The 15921-nt window shown below is 39.6% G+C and overlaps 1 protein-coding gene across 4 annotated transcripts in view; it reads right to left on the reverse strand.

The window, feature by feature from the left end:
• kcnd3 (potassium voltage-gated channel, Shal-related subfamily, member 3) overlaps positions 1-15921 on the reverse strand; it is a 124904-nt gene that overhangs the window by 25609 nt on the left and 83374 nt on the right. The window lies entirely within an intron of this gene.

The raw sequence follows: 15921 nt of genomic DNA on the forward strand, positions 1-15921 counted from the left end.
CTGTATTTCATGTTCAATTTATTTTAATTTGCCGGCTATTCATTCTTCCACTGCTTTCATCTTCTTTAAAGGCTTCTCTATGCTGCATGTATCAATGCCCACCAGAACAAGACTTGGCCTGCTGACTCTATTCCACCCGAAGGGAGAAAAAGAGACGCTCCAACCAAACCTCGTCTGTCACTGAACGGCACAGTAAAGTCCACTGACTCATTCACTGAGAGCAGATACTATTAACCTTTAGAGAGGAGAAAGAGGAGGACACTGTATGCCGGGGACATTTCCCAAAAGTCATTTAGCCCAATTCAGTCTGAAATATTTGCAAGTCAAAAGCAATTTCATCTTCAGTTCAAAGAGAGACAACACTACAATAACTATATTAAATCTCCCCCTTTTTTCCCAGTGAAGAAGCCATGCTGTAAGAATAAAGAATGAAAGGATGAAAAATATAGAAGAGAATAAATTCAAAAGCTAAAGAAAACACAACTTAAGCTGGGAAAGCAACCTTTATTTTTAATGGTGTTCATTTCTTATTCATGAGTAAAAAGAGCAAGTAATTTGTTCTTGTTTTCCAGCTAAACAACAAGTTTGACTGAATTCATTAGACCTGATCCAGCTAAGCCTACACATAAAACTTTGAAAAGACTTTTTCTTTATATTTAACCTTTATTTATTTGTTTTTCTTTATAGTCAAGAGCATGGCATTTGTGGTAAAGCACGGTCAAGCTATTCCTGTGCAGTAATCACACTAATGTACTGTACTTACACAAAACTGATGCATAAATACGGTGTGTGTATGTGGTCACTAAACCACCTACCAGTACTTGTTAAAGACAAGTTAGCTCTAGAGCATAGGTGTCAAACTCTGGCCCGCGGGCCAAATTTGGCCCACAGCCTAATTACATTTGGCCCACGAAGCCATACCAAATTACTATTAGAGCTGGCCTACTGGTATTATACAGCTAATATATATATTGTTTAGTATTAAGCTTTGCTTGTTCCATATTCAGTTTTTCAGCAAAACTTGTTTGAGTCCATAAGAAGAGATTCATTCTTAAATCTGGAGGAAGATTTTTCTTTCAATAAGTATTAATGTTAGCCCGCGACTTTGTTCCAGTTTTGAATTTTGGCCCACTGTGTATTTGAGTTTGACACCCCTGCTCCAGAGCAACAGGCTAACATTTGAAAGTACTGAACATAGCTTATGCAAAGAACATAACACAGGTGTCCACACACACACACACACACACACACACACACACACACACACACACACACACACACACACACACACACACACACACACGCGCCAAACTAAATTACACTATAAGTACGTTAGTCTGAACACATCTGTTCAGTTGCCCACTAATGTCAATTTCTAATCAACCAATCACGTGGAAGCAGCTCAATGGTTTCAGGCGTGTAGATGTGGTCCAGACAACCTGCTCTGACTTCAGATCAAAGCCAGGATCAGAAGATAGGGAAGAAGGGCGATTTTAGGTGACTTTGAACTTGTCATGGCTGTTGGTCTGAGTATTACAGAAACTGCAGATTTGCTGGGATTTTCCTGCACCTCCATCTCTGGGGTTTACAGAGTATAGTCCAAAAAGACAAAATATCCACTGAGCAGCAGTTCTCTGGGCAAAAATCCCTTGTTGATGCCTGAGGAAAATAGCCAGACTGCTTTGAGCTGATAGGAAGGCAACTGCTCTTCTTCTTGTGGCTGTTTCCACAGCGAGTCATCTGACTCCATCTTACCCAATCCCTAGCATCCTCCTCTGTCACACCAACCCTCTGTAAGTCCTTCACTACATCCATGAATCTCCTCTGTGGCCTTTCTCTTTTCCTCCTACCTGTAAGCTCCATATCCAACATCCTTTGACCAGTATAAGCACTATCGCTTCTTTGGCCTTGTCTAAACCATGTCCATTTTCAAATCTTCCTTGGCTCTCGTACTTTGTCTTCAAACTCAACCTGAGCTGTGTTATTTCCAGTCCTGTCCATCCTGGTCACTCCCAATGAACATCTAAGTATCAAAAGCTTACCTGCCCATTGGGAAATCAAACCTCAGCTCGCTCCTGCATGGCAGGGATAGAAAGGCCACAATCACTTGTTCTAACTAAGTCACACAGAAGAGCATCTCTGAATGCAGAACATATCAAATCTTGAACGAGAACACCACATCCAGTCTTTTTTGCCTCTGTGTTATTTAGATGTTAGGGTTAAAATTTTGTGTAAACTACATAAAAGTTTAGATTCAACCTGCCTAGTATCAGTGGTTCAGACTGCTGGTGTAATGGTATGAAGGATAGTTTCTTGGCACACTTTGGGCTCCTTAGTACTTACTGAGCATCATTCAGATATAACAGCCTTCCCGAGAATTGTCCAACCTTTATGACCACAGTGTATCTTCTGATGGATGCTTCCAGGAGGATAACTCGCCAGGTTACAAAGCTCATGGTTTTACAGTTTACAGTACTCAAATTACCTCCACATTGAGAACATCTCAGTCCAATAGAGCACCTTTGGGATGTGGAGGAACAGAAGATTCACATAATGGATGTGCAGCTAACAAATCTCCAACATCTGTTTTACGAGGAGTCATCGTTGATAATATGCCATGAAGGATTAATGCCGTTTTAAAAGCATGGGGCCATACCCAGGAATGCTTAACAAATAAAGTGGCCAGTTAATGTACTACTTGTTATGTTACATCTAATCATTACTTGGAGTATTAAGTGGAGTCCTTTTACACTGTTGTAAGGGCACTGCTTCTACTACAGATAAATACACACAGTGTATTTGAATCATTTTCTGGAAAGTCTATTTTCACTTCGATTACTATTAGCAGATACATTTACATAGATACTATCAGCACATGGTGCTGATGCAGTTGAGGTGTTATGGGACCCTATAGACCCTAGTCAGTCAACTTGTTACTGCTATTAGTCATATACATACACACGTTTTCACACATCAGCTTACTAAAATAAGACAATCTGTGTAGAGATGCAGTAAAGAGAAGAACCCTGTCAATACCTTTAAAGCACTCCCAAGACAGATAATCTACAAAATATAGCCAAATAACTCTCGTTACAGCAGTCCTCTTTGAGAGATCACACACAAAGGCACTGGTTGTTATTTGAGGACTTGCAAAGAGTGCACAGGAGGCTTTTCTACAATGAACAATAATCTGCTTAAAATGTTGTGCTTACGATAGTCATTTTATAATCTAATGAAACACTTCTGTCGCAGTCTGTTGGTCCGAGTAAGAAAAGCACAGCGGCAATACATATGCGCACATTAACCATAAACACACACACAGAAAAGCCATTCGGTTTATTTCGGCGAGGGAGATGAAATTCAAGATGAAACCTCATACTCATTAGTCACAGATTTCGGCAAAACAAGCCTGATATGAAGGCATTTAAGTTAAGGGATGCTTTTTCATCTACAAAGTAAAGCACTGCCCACACACAGCGATGGTCCACAGCCATAACTGAGAGTATACTTACAGAGAACATTTATCGTCCCTTCCAAGAACTTTAATGGCCTTTCTACCCAAATTAGGCAATAACAATCCTATCAGTGGTACAAAGGCCCTATCACTGCACAACATTTCATCTCCTCCCCTCTTCAGAAGATGTTCCCATTAGAAGGAAAGAAAACCTAATCATATTCATCTGCAAGCTTTCTTTAATGGGATCCTATTATATTTCCTGATAGAGGCCCCTCACTCCTAATACTACAGTCAATTTGCTGCTCCCATTTAGTCAAGCTGGTCTGTCTCTGATGATACCACCATCAGCTATTATATATGCAACAGAAAGAAAAAGCTGGGTTTGCACACATTAAAGAAAGAGCTTTAATAAGTGCTATGAGAGAACACACATGCTCGCGTGCGCTTGCAGTAAGCTAAATGCAAATTCTTCTCCTTTGCAGGCCGGGGTCATTTCTGACTGAGAAAGATGATGCTAAAGTTGGCACGTGAGGTGGAGGTAAATTTCTCTCAGCAAGAAAAGAGATGGATAAACAGTGAGAGGAAGTGATATTTTCTAAGCAGATGCTGTGCAGTGAGAAGACTGTCTGATCTCTCCATCAGCTCCCCTGCCTTCCTCTCTGGCTCATACCACAGTCCCACATGTGCACAAACACACAGAATGATGGGCTTTCTGTATGCGCAAATAATCACAGAGTGCACATGCATGCACATGAAGCATCTAGGTCAGGCGGGAAGGTCAGTTCTTGGTCTGAATAGTCACGTCCTCTGATAAGAGGACCAGCTCTCTCTGGATTATTAAAGCCTATAAGGGTCGGACGGGAGCTTATTGAGTGGAACTGAGTGCTCTTGTGAAGTTATGTGTGATGGATGGATTATCAGAGATGGTCTGAGGAGTGACAGACACAAAGATTTGTGATGATGGCAGTCCGTGTCACGTCAGGTCAGCGAGCCACAGCTCACAGCCTTTAAATACCTGATAAGCTCAACCATTTCTGAAAGTAAGAAATAGCATTAAATAATCACTGTTTATGAAAATTTATATGAACATGTGCTTTGTAAAACAGGATTTTTATTGTATGTGTAAACTACATGCACCATAAACTAAGATTAATTTAGTGAGTGGACTCAGCTGAGATAAAATAAATATTTACAACGAAACTTGTTTTTAAATTTGTGGTCCATAAAATGCTTTTAAAAAAAAGATTCACATTCCTATTTCTGTTTTTATAACAGGAAGATTCTATCGAAAAAAGGGGGAAGTGAGACAAAGAGAAAGATAGAGGGAGACTGAAATACGAAGCAGTGAGAGATGGGCTTCCACTTAAAGACACACTCCTCTCTAATTGTATGCGTATAGTCTAAGTAATCCTGCCTAAGTAGGTAAATGCACCACAAGGGATTGTGGTGCATTTACCTCCTGAAGTGCAGAATTCACCTACAGGAAGCAGTGCATTCATTGTCTATGTGTGTGTACGGGTTTGAGTAAGCCCGCACACATACAGCAAAAAGAGAAACATAGTCGTAAAATGGACAGTGTTCTTGAATGGGTTCAACAGGAGATTAAGAATACAGCAAATAAACATTTTGTTTGACACCTCGTCATTGGTTATTATGCAACAATGAAAAAGCGTGACTACATAAAGAAATGATGTTGATTATCATCCATCAGTCTGTTTTGTTAACTGCTTATCTAATTCAAGGTTGCAGGGGCTGAAGTATGTCCCAGCTGACATAAGTGGAGACGTGGGGTAATAGTAAAAATAATAATAAAAACTTTATTTGTATAGGATGCTTCAAAACAGAGTTATAAAGTGTTTCACAGTCCGAACATTTGTTAACTGTTTAGTTGTTTTAGTTTCTTTAAATTATTGCATAGCAATAATAACTGCCACTATCTAGTTACTATCTAGTTAGTCTATTGCCAGACTTTTCCCTCTTTATTATTTGTCATATTTGAACACATCTAAGAAAAATCGTGACCATGTCCCACTGTTTTTAAAAGACAAAATGATTCATCAAGAATTAGATTATATTATTACACAATTCTTAAATATTTTAGTATTCCTTTACTTCATTAAATAAAGGATACATTAAAAAATATGACTTCACCAAACCTTGCTAAGTGATACAAGTGAACTATTACACTTTACAGTTTATGTCTTTCCTCCCTTAAATCCAAATGTGTGGCACACAATATGATCAAAATGCTGTTCTGCTTCTAATAATATATTCAGTCATTATATCATTCATTATATTCACTGCATCTATAAAGAATGTGTGGGAAGGAGAGTTATTTCATCAAATTTAACAATTCACATTTATAGACAAGCTTCACTATGAAAAACGCCTGTATTACTACAGTGGCCAGAAACGATAATGCCTGGTAAAAATATCTGTAGGGGTAGTAGACTTCAATTTTTATTGGGAAACCTGTCACAGGCCAATGAAGCTTAGCACTTTTGGGTTCAACAGAGTGAAAGATTGTTTCTCTAGGTCTCTAACCCTCAACCATCCATCCATCTGTCCACTCCTCTGACACTTCATGGCCAGTCACTCAGATGGAAGTAACTCTGATGACACACAGCTCTTCAGGGATGGGACAACCATCTATAATCACCCCCACAAATGTCACTGCAGGAAAGCAAGAAATAAGGAGGGGGAGGAACAACACAGGTAGAGGATATAGAAGAGGATGAGAGCATGAGCTAAGACACGAGCGAGTCAACAGAAAGATCATGAAAGATATAAAGTCAGTGTTGATAGACATGAGGTTGGATAGGGCACTGTGGATAACTCTGGAGCCATGCCTCATTTCTTTACATTTTGCTGCCAAGGAGTGAGACTTTTATTTTAAAAGCCGACTTGAAAAATAGTCCTCCAGGCTTTCTGAAGTTCTTTCAGTTTTTTCTTGGACTTTGGCTGCTTCTTCACTCATTTTCAGTCCAGTCCTCGTACCTGAACATTTTCAGAGGGATTTTTTTTCTTTTTTGTTTGCTAAGCCACTTAACACTGATCTATGCATCATTCAACAAGTGCAACAAAGGACAGCAGACGGACAGCTACAGATGTCCTTTACAAAAATCCTCGAACAAAGACCTGAGAGATACATCTGGCCCTTCAGTGGGTCCATCAACTGTTCACTGAAGCGTCATCAGTGAAAGGGTGGTTGGCAAAAGACATTTCAAGGGAGGCAAACAAGGACAGAAGGCTGAAGTATGCCAAATTACACGAGTGGACTGAAAATCAGTGGCAACAGGTCTTATACTATGATATATTCGAAATCTTTGGAGCTCAGGAGAGTGGCACAACAGAGAGTGTCTGCAGCCATCTGTGAAACACGGCCATTGCTTGGGGGCTCTATTGTAGCCAGTGATGTTGGGGATCTTATCAAAATTGATGGAATTATGAACAGACAAAAGTAACGTCAGATTTTGATGCGCCAGCACAATCGGAAAAGCACCTGATTGACAACAGATTCATTTGTCAGCACGGCAATGGTCCCAAACATACTGCCAATGCCATGCACACCTGGGTACAAAACAACAACAACAAAAAGATCTCAACTCTCGGTTCTCCTGACAGAGAGCATAACAAAGGCAGTCAGTCCTTCAAGAAGCCTGGAGAACTATTCCTGAACACTAAAGAAATCATAAGTTCCGACTATGTATAAAGATGATCATACCAAATATTTACTTTCAAGCATGTTGGATTTGGTCAGCTCTGTTGTGCTGTATGCAATGTAATTCTTTTTACGCTTGCACTTTTCAATAAATTGCTTCACCCATTTCCCATTTTTATCTCATCATATGAAGAAAAGATGGGTGGATCAAGACTTTTGCATTGTACTGCATGCTTCGTTAAATAGGCCTCAAAAGACGTACCAACATGGATTAATCAGATTCACTTTAGCTATAATAATTTCACCTCTCCTCTATAACATATCATCACAGGTATGAAAACCAGCTGTGATTCTGATTTGTGGGGGCTGACTAAGATTTATGCAGGAATGACTGCTTCACAAATGTGCTTATTGAGAAAGATGAGGAGGTTAAAAATAGATGTTCTTTCTAAGGATGGTGATGTTTTGTTTGTAAAGGGCAGCTTCACGATCCTGCGAAGAGTACAATACTTATAAAATGCAGCTTTAAAACTCGAATTATATTCTAGGGAATAAATGAATAGATAACATACAAATGCCTGAAGCTTAAGTTCAGTGGAAACAAAGGTATTTTGTGAATAACTGCTCTTTGAATAGCAAGTTAATTGCAGCAATGACCTTGTTTTAAGCTACGGCAAAAGGCTGGAAGAGCTCCTGATGGCTGCCTTATGGTTATTATAGATTCAAATTGTTAGTACATTAACTGCGATTCCCTTCTTGATAAGTACTATTTAATATAAATTATGTACATTAGGAAATGAGTTTAGGTTTGCACGGATGTAACAAATCTGTGCATTGTAGATTTGTATTTATTATGCAAATATAATATCATCTCGAGACAGAGTTTCAGCTCCAACTTTAATTGGTCCCATGCTGTATAATTTCATCTGATGGACCCCCAGTGACTGACATGGAGGGCAGCCAGTGCCATCTGCACTAAACATGTCATCATTTTCAGTCCAACATTTTATCTTTTGTTACTGCCTCTTTTACTTTGCTCACTTCATTGACTGAGCATAATCCTGTCCTTGGACTCCCTACTCAGCCAAATTAAAGGTTCACTTCTTAAACTTTATCTTCATCTGTCTGCATGCCTGGTATTTAGGTCCTCACATTTTGGCATGTACTATGTTTATCAAAGAAAAATAAAAGAAAAAAAAAAGAAAAAGAAAAAACTGTTCAACAGATTTTTGGAAACAAACTACTGCAAAAATGATAAGATGAAGCTATCAAATCGTTGCTTTATTAGGTGGCTTACATCCTAAAAGTTATATATCTTAAGAATAGCGTATATTTCTTATATAAATACTACATCATAATGATCAGTGTTCTCTTTCTCACCCACACATAAGACACTACATTTGGGAGCTTATAGAAAAATCCAGTTTCTATGCCTCACTGTGAGCTAGGGATATAGGTTACTTCCTCATTTAAATTTGCCAAGAGATGAGAAGGAAAGGCGGTAAAGAAACACAGATAAATTGACAAAGTGAAAGGAATTACTCTCACTGCACTGCACGCAGAGGAGAGGTCATTATCATCACTCACTTCACAACCAATCGTACACTGAATCACCCTGAGGGATCGCTTTCTCTGTAACACACACCCAGTTTGCTACATTATGACTCGGAACAGACCAACTTTGACACTGTGCAGCAGTTCCTCCCTCCATCACATCTCACAGCTTTGTGGTTTGTTTTCTTTCATTTATTTTTACTGCAGCAAAATGAGAATATTAAATGTTAAACTTTAAAAAATTCCTAGCCTGTTTTCTGTCGTTTGCTAACTTTGACATAGCACTTTGTCTATCATTTGCACAACATCTGTCATGATAGAGTGTACTATCTGTATCATGAAACCAGAACAATGTTTGAGCAAGACAAAGTACACCCCCCTCTTTCCAACAGCATCAGATGAGGTTTCCCCCCAAAACAAACTTCTGTCAAAAAATATGTATAAATCTGCACTTATTAAATCCTCATAAATCCCTAATGCGTTGTCACGATTCTATAATTTCAAGCATGACACCGATACCATATTATTTTTGATACCATGGAGGGGGGGATGACAAAGATTTTGATATTATACACTTGGTCATTTTACTAATTTGCCATACCTGCTTTTCAATTTCTGAATAATATTTTAACACATGGCTAATGCAGCTCTCAGGTAGTTGTTAATAGTTAAACAGCTAACATTGACGATTATGATAACTGCTTAATACTTCAGTAATAACCTTTTCATAGAGACAGACACTCTGCAAATTTGTTGTGCTATTGCAGAAGTGTTGAGCTGCTAGTGAGGGGAGGGGCTGTGTGGCCTGCCTGCCTGCAGCATCAAGCTAAGCGCAAGCTAGAGGAGACAAAGCTAGCAGTGTTTGTATTAATACTTTAATACAAACACTAATTGTAACTGTAAATAAGCATTAATCCAATAATAGTTTTAGTATAGATGAGTATTTGACACTTTAACACTGCATTGCAGAATTTCGACAATGAAAGGTGCTATAAGTACCCGGGGACATCCCTGCTATAGCCACAAGGCAGAAAATAAAAACTATGCTACCTGCCACGCAGCAGTCAATTTCCAAATGATTGATGTCCAAAATTACATCAACAGCCTGCATGTTTTGGTCTTAGTGAAGACTTCAGGAAACAGCGTACTTGTAATCATCAGGTGTTGAAAGATGCAGAATATATTTATGCTGTGCTGTGTTGGTACAAAGTTAAAGTTTAAAATAAGGTATTTTTAGTGTGTAACAGGTTGTTATAACATTAGCATCTGTGTTACACAGTACTATAAAAATATGCTCTTAAATTAATTTTTATGATGCTGAATACCAAGTCCATTCGAAGCTTTTAAGTATCACTTCAGAAATCTACATATATTGATACAGATGCTTCAGAAGAGTACCATTACGCAGTGTGAGTACACATATTTGCCAGGATATCAGTGAATAATAGCCAGGGACCCTATTACAAGCTCAGCTCATTTATGTGTGAGCTTGTGTGTATGAACGAGTGTGAGAGTCTGTGTATGTGCCCGTCTTTGTAATTAGCAATTACCAGACAGCTATCAACATAACGCTTCAGTGAATCCACTTTCAAGAGTAACCAGGAAGTGCAAACACAATTACCAGAAGAGAAGAAGCATAACAACATTTAAATATGAATTACATCTGAGATAGAAACGGTCCCAAAGCTTGCACTACTGACTGCCTGCATACTGCCAAATTCACAAAAAAATAGTTCTTCCATTAACACGTTTGTGTAGTGCTTCCATATCTATAAGTGATATGCTAATTCTTAGTGTGTACAGTCGGTTATGTACACAGTCATGATAATAGAATAGAATAGAATTCAACTTTATTGTCATTGCACATGCACAGGTACAGGGCAACGAAATGCAGTTTGCATCCATCCAGAAGTGCTTTAGTGATATAGATATATTACAATATATATTAGCAATAATATAGATATGTGAGTATATTACAGAAATGGGTCTATTATGGTATGTTATAATGTACACGGTATGAAGTATGTTGTGAATATTCTATAACTATAAGTATGTACAGGCTGTAGTGAGTACAAGCTATGTACAGGATATGAACAGGATATAAATATGAAAAACTATACAGAATATGAAATAAATAACTTTACAGAATCTGAGATATACAGCTATACAGAAATGGGAACTATGCAAGTTGTAAACAGTTGTAGGATTAAAGATTATCGAATGTACAGAATGATTATTTACACAGAGCTATACAGTAGTGCAGTTAAGATAAGTGAGGGTGTAGATAGTTTCTACAGAGGCTATATAAAGTGCTAGTGGTTGTGAGTGGTGGTTCAGTCCATGTTATTATTGTGTTTGAGGGTACAGTTGTCCATTGTGGGTGTGTGTATGTTCAGTCCATGAGTTTAACGTGGGTCAGATGTCAGGAGGCAGAGTTCAGGAGTCTGACAGCTGTGGGGAAGAAGCTGTTCCGGTACCTGGTGGTCTTAGTCCGGAGGCTCCTGTGGCGCCTCCCAGAGGGCAGGAGGGTGAAGAGTCCATGTGATGGGTGACTGGGGTCTTTGATGATTTTCCCAGCCCTTTTCAGACACCGCTTCCTGTAGATGTCTTTTATGGCAGGAAGTGGTGCTCCGGCGATGCGCTGGGCAGTTTTCACGACCCTCTGCAACGCCTTCCGGTCCGAGGCAGAGCAGTTCCCGTACCAGACTGTTATACAGTTGGTCAGGATGCTCTCGATGGTGCAGCGATAGAAGTTCACCAGGATGTCTGAGGACAGGTGGTTCTTCCTCAGAGTCCTCAAGAAGAAGAGGCGCTGGTGAGCCTTCTTGACCAGCTTGGAGCAGTTGGTCGTCCAGGTGAGATCCTCGGAGATGTGGACTCCCAGGAACTTGAAGCTGCTCACACGCTCCACAGCCGTCCCCTTAATGTGGATGGGTGGATGTGGGTCAGCATTCCTCCTGTAGTCCACGATGAGCTCCTTGGTCTTCTCGGTGTTAAGCAGCAGGTTGTTTCTGTCGCACCACTCAGCCAGATGATCCACCTCCTCCCTGTAGGCGGCCTCATCGTTGTCACTGATGAGGCCAATCACTGTGGTGTCATCTGCAAACTTAATGATGGTGTTGGAACCATCAGCAGGTCTGCAGTCGTGGGTGAAGAGGGAGTAGAGGGCATAATGGGCATATCTACAGCATTAAAATGCTTTAAAGCCCTGGAGGGCCTGATATGAGTGGTTGTATAGATAAAAAAATAGTAATGTCTGCTGATAATTGAAAGAGAAGCCCATCTATTTCTGTGAGCCTGGATACAGTGTGTCAGTGTGGTGGAGGTAAGGAGAAGAGAGGCTGAGGAACTTGGGCGCAATTACCTTGATATGTGGTTCAATTAAGCTTCAAACACGAACAAATGAAGCTTGGTTGAAACATGACTCTCTGGAGGAATATTTGAACGCTGAGACTGATTTTTTCCCTCTAAATGCAAGACAGCAACAAAATAGAGTTTAGGTGAATACATGACGCATCTTTTACTTTGTGTTTAAGCTCACAGGGTGGGCAGCCTCCACAAAATCAGTGTTTTATGTGTCCTACTGTGCAACATTAAAAGGATGAAATTCAGAAAAGAGTTATATGACAACTTTCAAATCCCAACAATACACATTCATCAGCCATTTTATTAGGTACATCCGTTCGACTACCATGAAGACCTGGTAAAGACAGCCTGCTGAAGTTCAAATCGAGCATTAAAATGGTGAAGAAAGGTGATTTAAGTGACTTTCAACATGGCATGGTTGTTAGTGCCAGATGAGCTGGTTTGATTATTTCAGAAATTGCCGATTTAGACGCTATCGCTGGGGTTTACAGAGAACGGTCAGAAAAAGAGAAAATATCCAGAGAGCAGCAGCACGCTGAGAGAAAATACCTCGTTGATGCAAGAATTCAGAGGAGACTGAACTCCTTTAAGTTGATAGAAAAACAACAGTAACTCAAATAACCACATGTTACAACCAGGGTATCTAGAAGACTATCCCTGAATTCACAGCACATTGAACCCTGGAGCAGATGAGCTACAGCAGCCGAAGGCCACAATTTGGAATGGGAAACTCAAGCTACCATCAGTACAGGCTCACCAAAATTTGACAATAGAAGAATGGAGAAATGTTGCCTCGTCTGATGAATTTCTGGTAGCTTCAACATTTGGTAAAGTTCAGGAACATCCTTCCTTGTATCAGCTGTTCAGGCTGCGTGTGGTGGATATTTCCTAAGCAAACTTTGAACCTCTTTGTACCAGCTGACCATTATTTCAATGCATCTGACCGTGTTCACCCTTTTATGAAAATAGTATACCCATCTGATGGCTGGTTCCACAAGAATAAATAGGGTCTACCGGGTTAGACCCCCTTTTATCATAAAGTGGAGACTGCTCCAGGACAGGAACAACTGCATCATACTGTTAACACAATGCTAATGCTAAACTAGCTGAAACTAATGTTTCAGATCATTTTACACAGTAACATGAAAGTAACGTAACAAGTAGCATAAGAAATGTCTTTCTCCTGGGTGTAATTAAGTAATGTACTGCATTATTTTCAGTTACTTGAGTTTACACAACAGAGAGGGGGAAATAATATTAACATTCACAAACATTTGACCATGCAGCATGTAATTAATTTCGGCAAGGAATCAAATAGATGAGTGATATCGGCAGTGGAATCGGATTTACTAAATTCTTATCAATTCCCAACTCTAGCTGAAACTATTATGGATGTACGCTCACCAGTATACTTGATGTTAAATTCAAAATACAGTAATATAAAACTCCAAGATGGTGAACACATTAAACTTTATGAGTTCAAAATCAGGATGTCAACATTGTTACTGTAACCATGTTTAGATGCCAGTGTTAGCAATTAGTCCAAAGCTATGTATCTGTTACCCTTGTGGAATTACTGCATCTGCAGTAGCCACTAGCATGACTGAGATCCCTAGCACAAAAACAGTTTTGGCTTCTATAAATGTCATAACCAGTCCGCTGGGGTTCATTTTGATTTGAAACAAACAAAACAAAACAAAAACACATCCATGTCTATACTGGAGTGAGGGGTTTGATTGACAGGTGCTGTGACTGTATAGGCTTCACTGCCGCTAATCTCAAGTCACTGAACTTGACCTCTTCATCATGTCTGCTAGCCAAAAATCACTCACTACACAGTCTGAGGATTATTTTTTAACATTTTTAGTGTATCTGTTCATTTGTGTTAACGGTTAGATACCAAAGTACTGTCACTTTTACATTTGTAAGTTGTGTGCTCACACTCATGAAAAATGGCAATTTGAAAAAAAACCCCCAACTTACTACTTTATACCACAGTCACACAAGAGAAAACAGTGATTGGAAGCATTCGCATGACCACAATTATTCTGACTGTTTGCAACTGACTTGTGATCTTGCTGGCTTTGAAACACCTGCTTCAAAGATATAGGTACCAGTTATGCACCCTCTAACAGTCAGTTGCCATCTACAAAGCAACTTTGGTCTGTCAAGACACATGTCTATAAGATAGAGTCTGTCTCTTATCAGACACTTATCATTTTGAAGGGTCAAGTTGGCAATTATATGTAAATCTGTTGCTATCAGCATACACAAAAATCAATATTAATGACTAACATTCAGACTCCAGCCGGAACCTCAGATGTGAAACAGAAATTCCTGCACAAATAGTGACTTAGTTGCTACAGAATGGAAATTTACCTCTAAAATGACATAAGCAGCCTTGCTTTTACACGAGAATATAACCAGACTACAACCAGCTGGCAACCAACTGGGCTGAGTTCCCTAATGCAAAAAGATAACACGTAGACGAGTTCTGCTCATTGGCAAAATGCTGCCAATCTCTCTGTGTTTATAATTGAGCTATTATTATTATTATTATTATTATTGCAGTTATTTGCAAGCTTTCAACAATGTGTTTGGTCATCCAAAGTTTGAGAGTGGAGCATATTCAACCTCGGTCCAACCAGCAGGTCACAGCAACTACAATCAGTCTGACAGTAAACAAATTCACCAGGCAACAACCAATTTCTTTTCTAGTCGCAACAATGTTGCCATCTTAATTTTGTTATCATATGGCTGGTCTTATGTTTGACATGAAACCAGGCAATGAGATCTGCAGGTTTGCAGGTTGACATTACCATAACATGTCAAAACTAGAAAAGGTTGCCATTTCATAGTGTAATCGATATACTCCAGTCGTTATGTATCTAATGATATTCAATCATATCTAATTCTTTTTTAATGATCAACACTTGCTCCTAGTTGATTTGAGCCCTTCCTTTACTTTAACAACTGCTGGTATTGATTTTCAAAGATGAAAAGACGCAACACTGTGTGGCGAGATAAGGCTGGAGGTGAGAGGGGACAAAGAGAAAGGGCCACAGCCTGAGAGTTCAGGGGTCATCTCCACACTGCAGTTAAGTCCGTCATCATTATAGCAAGGTGACCGAACGGCTGGTTCCCGCACAGATTTCACACTGAGATCAAAGAGATGAAAAAAAAAAACACATTAAGGGAAAGGGTGTGTAGCGAAATGCAAATGTGAAAAAAAGAGACATCAGTGGGGAGGAAACAAAAAGAAAGGGAGGGGTTTGAGGGTGACCCCAACAGAGACAAAGACCGAACGAGACGGAGGGACGAGAGATAAATTGATGGAAAGAGGGAGAGAGAATAGTACATTTCTGGATGTCAGATCTACTCTGCCTCTCATTCAGGTCACAGTGATTTCATTTGTTTAACTTGGTCAGACCATTTCCTGCTGTCGAGTGTGAATGTGTACTTGTGGGCTTGGTTGTGTGCTCGTAAAGCATTTTTGTGTGCTTCTGTGAGCGTTTGTGTGTGCAGTTGCCTATAGCAGTTACTGTCAGTGGGTGTTGCTGTTTTTCATTTCTGGTACTGCACGTGACTGTAATGCAACAACATAAAACTCAATGGTGATGCAATTATTTTTTAAATTTCTCTGGCTCAGGTCTCTCTACCAGAAGGCTACTGCAAAGTTTTTGCGGCCTAATTCAATGTCAGCACATCAATAGGTGCATTGCCAACATGTGCCAACAAAGTCAATTTAAGAAGCCATCTCAAAGGCCCTGGTGGGTGCAGCAGGTCTAGAACGATTGACTTGACTCGAGTATTGAACCATTGAACTTTTTCTCAAAAGGAGATGTGAATTAATTAAGCTCTGCTTTACTGTTTATGTCTCTGC

The sequence above is a fragment of the Diplotaxodon limnothrissa genome, linkage group LG20 (assembly GCF_057381915.1).
Source record: "Diplotaxodon limnothrissa isolate DT_005_m linkage group LG20, D_limnothrissa_male_GT1.1, whole genome shotgun sequence".
In the NCBI taxonomy this organism is placed as follows: domain Eukaryota; kingdom Metazoa; phylum Chordata; class Actinopteri; order Cichliformes; family Cichlidae; genus Diplotaxodon; species Diplotaxodon limnothrissa.